Source organism: Pteronotus mesoamericanus, unplaced genomic scaffold (assembly GCF_021234165.1).
Source record: "Pteronotus mesoamericanus isolate MK-2021 breed Mesoamerican mustached bat unplaced genomic scaffold, CSHL_Meso_final contig_221, whole genome shotgun sequence".
Taxonomy (NCBI): Eukaryota; Metazoa; Chordata; class Mammalia; order Chiroptera; family Mormoopidae; genus Pteronotus; species Pteronotus mesoamericanus.
In genome coordinates, this window is record NW_026555092.1 from 15,138,152 (window position 1) to 15,144,566 (window position 6,415).

The 6,415-nt window shown below is 43.8% G+C and overlaps 1 pseudogene; it reads right to left on the reverse strand.

The window, feature by feature from the left end:
* Nucleotides 1-2,213: 2,213 nt before the first annotated feature.
* On the reverse strand, nt 2,214-6,165 carry LOC129069470 (peptidyl-prolyl cis-trans isomerase FKBP3-like; annotated as a pseudogene).
* Between the last annotated feature and the right edge of the window lie 250 nt (nt 6,166-6,415).

The following is a 6,415-nucleotide window of genomic DNA, read 5'->3' on the forward strand; positions in this document are numbered from 1 at the left end:
TCAAGAGCGCGCCCCGTCGCGCTCCCTCCCTCCCTCGCTCGCGCACACAGGCCCAAACGCTACCGGGATAGGCGCGGGAGCGCGAGATGCAGGCGCATTGTTTCCCGGCAGCCTTATATCTCGTCGCGCGCCCTAGGCTCTGGGACCCGGGGGCGGGCCCAACGGGACAAGCCACTCCCCTCTACCCACCCGCTCCTGGCGGTCGACAGGTGGGGATGATGGCCTGCGCCCCAACCCTTCTGGCAGCTCTCTCTCTCTATTCTAGTCCCCACCCCACCGCCCCCAAATAAATTGCACACTAGGGAGCGCAGGGCAGGCGGCAAACTGATGCAGCCCGGCGGTATCCTCGTAGGGACGTCATTCTTTATTAAGACCCGTGCGGCTCCAGCACACCGAACTACAACCGCGATCCTAGCCCACTCTGGGCTCCCAGCCCCGCCCCGCCTTGCCCAGCCCCGTGAGCCCACTTCCCAGGCCTCGCCCGGCTTAGTTCAGGTGCGTCGGGCCCGCAGGCGAGGGGGCGGGGAAGGGGGGTGTGGAGTGGTGAGGTGGGAAAGCAGTCACACCTCTACCGCGCCACCTGGCGGCGCTCAGCCCTGAACTGAGTCTGGTCCCCAGCATCCGCTTCACCACCCGTTGACCGGTTTCTTTAGCTAGGTGTTCCAAATCTGGACCCCAGCGAAACAAGGGTGAAGATTCCGGACTTTAGAGTCTGAAACTTCGCTTTTCCGTTCCTCAGTTTCACCTATAAAACGAAGTGATGGTAGTATGTCACAGAGTTTTTGTGAGGATTTAAGAAGCTAGAGGAGGGAATTAAGGCCAGGAGGACAGGCCCGCAGAACAGACTTAGCCCCTGGTGTGGTGGTGAGGAGGAGAGTTTCCCCGCAGGGCCAGGCCACTGCTGAGGATCCCCTCCCTCACACTACACTCTCTAAGGGCTGTACTAGTGGAGGAAAGAATGGGGATTGTGAGCCTGGAAACTTTGGTCAAGCCCTTGCTTTGCTACTTGCTAGCCATAGAGCCAAGACATTTGAGGACTCTGTCTGCTTACCTATAATATGGGAACATTGCTTGCAGCTGCATCTCTGGCTAAGATGATGGACATATAAGCCCTTTATATTACCTTCCATGTAGACTATTGTCGGTAAAAGAGGAAAACTAAACTCTAAGATTATTCTATTTAGGCCAAGGAAAGTAGCTTGGAATAGCTGCCAATTGATTTAGGATGCTTTACCTGGCATTCAAATTCTCACCTCTGCAAGCAACAGCCTGATTGCCTGTGCTCTGTCTCTTTCCCTCTCATCCCTGTAGTCTAAGAACACCAGCTATTCACTGATGGCATCTAAGCAGAGGGAAAGAAGTGCAAGCAGTTCAGTGTTATTGGAAAATGGGACATGGTGTGAGCTGATATATGAGTTGGGAGAAGGCAGGAAAGATGATACCCTCCGTTTTGGATATGTTGGGTCTAAGGTGCATGTGGGACATCTTTGAGAGCAGCAACTAGCTCTTACTAACTTTGCAACCTCAGTACCTAGAACAGCTTCTGGCAGGCATTTATGAACTTACTGAGTGACTCAGCCAACCAGGTTTTATTGAGACAGCCTGTGTGCCTTGCTTTGTGCTGAACAGAAGGCACAGATCAGGAAGATTTCAGGTCTGGTTGCAGCCCTGAGGCAGAGGGATTGGAAATGCCTTTTGGTGACTTGTTCCCTGGTCCACAAATGTCTGAAATGGTTGCTGTACCAGAGCTCTTGGTGGCAAATGACAGAAACCAACCCTAGATAAATTGAAACAGAAAATCACTTTACTGGAAGGATTTTGGTTTTAGAATCCATGGGAAGCAGTGAATCTATGCTTGGAAAGTGGGTCTTCTTTCTCTATCTAGACAAGAGTCCTTACTCAACAGCTCCTCCCCACAGTGGTTCATTGTAGTAGGTGGTATCTGGGGGCAACCAGGAGGTGACTCCATCTCAAGAAATAGGATAAAGTAAATTAAGTTGTCATCTGAGAGTTAGGCTGTTCCTTCAGTTTGCACTTTGTTTAATGTTGGTCTTCCTCACCAGACTGTAAGCTCAATGAGGGTAGGGACAAATATCAGTCTTGTTGACTGCTATAATTGCAGGGCTTAGAACAGGGCCTGGCACGTCATGGGTGTTTTGTAACTGTGTTGACTGACTGTATGTGAGCCTCTAATGCTTTAAAATAGAGATGTATCAGTCTCTGGTGGCAGGGTCTGGGGAAGGAGCTGCAGCGAAGGTGGCAAGAAGTCCCTGAAGCAGCCCAAGAAGCCGGCTAAGGAGGCAGAGGAGGGAAATGAGGCATTCAAGCAGAAGCAAAAAGAGGAGCAGAAGAAACGAGGAGCCAAAAGTGAGAGCTACAGGGAAGGGCCCCCAGCCACAGGTGGAATGAAGAAATCTGGCAAAGCGCACCGCTGCCACCCCGCCCCCGGCCCCTGCCTTGTCCTGTTACCTTTACCCTTCTCTCTCCTAAGCTCCAAGAACCTCTTCTTTTGCCTCTGTGACTTGTTTCCTAAGCCCATTTCTTCTACAGCTCACTTCTACCTCTGTGACTTCCTGAATAAACTTTCTCTTAGTAAAAAAGGAAAAAAGATGAAGGTGGAAAAGGGTATAAGGGGGATAAATGGTAAAGGAAAAAATACACTAAAAAATAAACTTAAAAAAAAAAGCAATCTGGCAAAAGTGCTCTACTTATGTGCCCGAGACAATGGTAATCCTTAATTCCATTTCTGTTTTAACACCTGGATTCCCTGTCATAACATCTCTTGCCACCTATAGCTGTCTTAGAGCCTGTTGTACGTTTAAGAATAAACTTCTGTAAAAAAATAAAAAGTAATTGTTAAAATCATGCAGTGGCTCAGCTCTGTAGCTCTTCTCAGTCTGCCATTTCAGCCTTGGCTCTGAGGTCAGAGTAAACCCAGCCCAGAATCCTGTCAACGTGTGTCCTTCAGTCTGTGTTCCATCCCGAATTCTGTATCACATGGAATGAAACCAAGTCATTTGAAAATAAAATTAATAAAATAGATGCTCCAACTTTAGAGATGGAGGCGGAATAACTGTTAGGCCCAGTCTAGACTATAATCTGAATAAAGGTATTATTGCAGCTAAAGAAAAGAAGTGCCAGTCAGGAGAGGTCTGAACAGAGATCAAGTAGATTTGTCAAGGCAATCACCAGAGTGTCCATCCCAGCACCTCCTGGGGACAAAGATGCTGGTCCAGGAACATGGGAAATGGAGGTGTTATTCTTTGAAACCACTCGAACCGCCCCCCCTTCATTGGTGCTCTGGATCACCAAGCAACATGCTGAAAACCACTTAGTTCCCGTGTAAATTCACCCCAGGGAGAGAATGCACTCATCAGCGAACAAGAAGATCCAGTCTGCTTTAAAGCTTTGCTTCCCTTTATAAATTAATGAATTGGTATTTGATTTGAAATATCGGTCTCCTGAGCCTGGTTAATGTGTATCTGTTCATAGAAATGCTGCTGCTCTTAGGGCTAACAGCTCTGGTTTCTGTGGAGATGTCTGGACCCAATGTGGTGATGAATTCACAAAGGTAACAAGTGCTACCCTAGGGACACTCAATTTTTTGGCAATTTGTCATTTTCTTCATTTATCCTAAAAAAGATTTTCAATCAAAATAATACATGAACATAGTTTTTAAAAAAGCAACTAAATGTATAACAAGTTAAAAATAAAAAAGTCAGTCTTCCGTTCTTCCTTCTTCATCCTTGATTCCCACTCCCCAAAGACAACCAGTCTTTTAGCTGTTTTTTATCCCTAGTATTTACTTCCATATTTTGACTAACCCAGATCATTTTTTTTTGCTGATTTAAAAATTCTTATTGACATTTTAAAATAGGAGAAGATGTAGCGCTTATATTTCTCTTTTTACCCCCACATACTTGGTCTTCTTTTATTCTTCCAATAGAATTATAGTTCATATTTAAAATAAATATTCAATATTTATAGTATTTTGGCTATATATTTTCTAAGTTAAATTGTCTCATTTTTTCTTTTGTTTAGATTTCTATGTATATAGCATGGATTTAACTATACACATTCCCACTAGCGCTACAAAGATCACTTCACATGGTCAAACATGTCAGTTCCATTTTTTTCTTAGAAACATCCCTTCCTGAAGCCCTTTTTTATTGTGTTTCAATTTGAACTTAGTGATCTCTACGCCTGCTACACAATTGTCACTCTGCAAGTTCCTTTCACCATCATCCTGGAAATTCCCTTTGTTTCTCTCCTGTGTAAGCTCCCCTGTTTTCTGGAGCTCAGTTCTTCTTTCTTGATTTACTTCCTCCCACTGGTGAAGCACATCCTCCAGCAGATGCCTGAGAAATAGTACTTGAGAAGTAGAAGTTTTGAGACCTTGCATTTCTGATGTTGTCTTTATTATACCTGCACCTTTGGTTGATAGTTCAATTTGGTATAAAGTCCTAGATTAGAAATAATTTGTCCTCAGAATTTTGAAGTATTGCTTCCCTGTTTCTCAGTCCCCAGCCTTGCTATTGAGAAGGTTAGTGTAATTTAATCTGTAAGTCTTTGTATGTGACCTGTTTCTCTCTGGAAGCTTTTAGGATGTGCTCTTTGTCTTGACATTTTGAATTTTTTGTGATGTGCTTTGGCTTGGGCCTGTTGTATAAATAAAGAATTTGTGCTGGCTGGTGTGGCTCAGTGGATTGAATGCTGTCCTATGAACCAAAGGGTTGTGGATTCGATTCCCAGTCTGGGCACATGCCTGGGTTGCAGACCAGGTCCCCAGTAGGGGGCACACTAGAGGCAACCACACATTGATGTTCCCTCTTTCTCCCTCCCTTCCTCTCTCTAAAATAAATAAATAAATAAATAAAATCTTTAAAAATGAATTTGACTAGCCCTTCTGTATGTTTCCATTTCCCCCTCCCTTCCCTACCCAAGTAGGTAGCCTCAAAATCCTTGGAATTTCCTGAGTCATAGGACAGTCTTTGCTACTCATGGCTCCCAAAGAATAGTTTATGCTAATGTATTCTTGGTGGGTCCCTAGATAATTTAAGATGATTTAGAATAAGGGTTGACCAAGCCAGAAAGGCCAATTATATAATTATACAGTTGAAGCTTTGAGCCATGTGATATCAGCCTGATTTCTTTCTTTCTTTTTTCTTTCTTTCTTCTTTCTTTCTTCTTTCTTTCTTTTTTCTTTCTTTCTTCTTTCTTTCTTTCTTTCTTCTTTCTTTCTTTCTTTCTTTTTTCTTTCTTTCCCCTTCCTTCCTTCCTTCCTTCCTTCCTTCCTTCCTTCCTTCCTTCCTTCCTTTCTTTCTTTCTTTCTTTCTTTCTTTCTTTCTTTCTTTCTTTCTTTCTTTCTTTCTTTCTTTCTTTCTTTCTTTCTTTCTATGGTTTGACTGATGCTTATTTAGTCTTTGAACTACCCTGAGTAGTTCAAATACTATCTTTATTTTATAGATGGGGAAACCAAGACCCAGAAGACCTTATTAACTTGTGCCAGAATAGTTAGTGATGATAACCCCAATTTGTCAGACTCCAAAGGCTGTCCCATGATATCCCCAATCTTAATTCTTTATGGCACCATGCCACAAGCAGCATGTGCCAGAATCTCTACTGATACATTGCCGTTTTTTACTTACTCCTCTGATAACATTGCCTCTTCCAACCTTAAAACTTAAAGGCTTGGCATTTTTCTTCTTCTTTGAACTTGTCTGAATATTGGTATCAAAAGCAGTTCCGTCTTGTAGTGCTCCTGTTTGCCAGCAGTGAACAACATCTCCCTCTTGGGGGAAGTTAGTTTCATCCCCTTTTTTAAGAACAGATTTTGTATATTTTGGTGGACCCTTATCCAGAGTCTCTTCAGACTTGGTTTCTTTGGGTTTATCTTCATGAAGCTTCGCATCTATCACTTGTGCAGACACTTATACTTTCAGTACCCTTGAAATGCTTACTTTCAAAAAGATGGTTAAAGGCTGTAACCGAATGGTCCTTGTTAGCTGTCTTGGCCACATTTTTAATATTTCCTAATAACTTACGTTATGCAAGAAATGAATCTGAACTGTGGTCCTGTAGAAACTTGATAATGTCCTTCTTGGGTAGCTGCTTGCTGTGCAGCTACTCCATGGTGCAGGCCCACTGAGCAACGGCTGCCGCCATCTTCCCCCGCTGCCTCTGCTTCACTCTGGTATCAGCCTGATGTCTGGGATAGGGAAGGGAGCCGGAGATAGAGCGGGCAATGATTCAATCATCATGCTACACAAGGAAACTTTGCTAAAAAATTTGGATACTGAAGCTCAGGGGAGCTTTCCTGGTTAATCATATTTTATGTGTATTATTACACATCCATGTGCTGATAGGGATCTAACCTTCCATTCATTGTTTCCTCTCTTTCTTCTTTTTTTCTTTT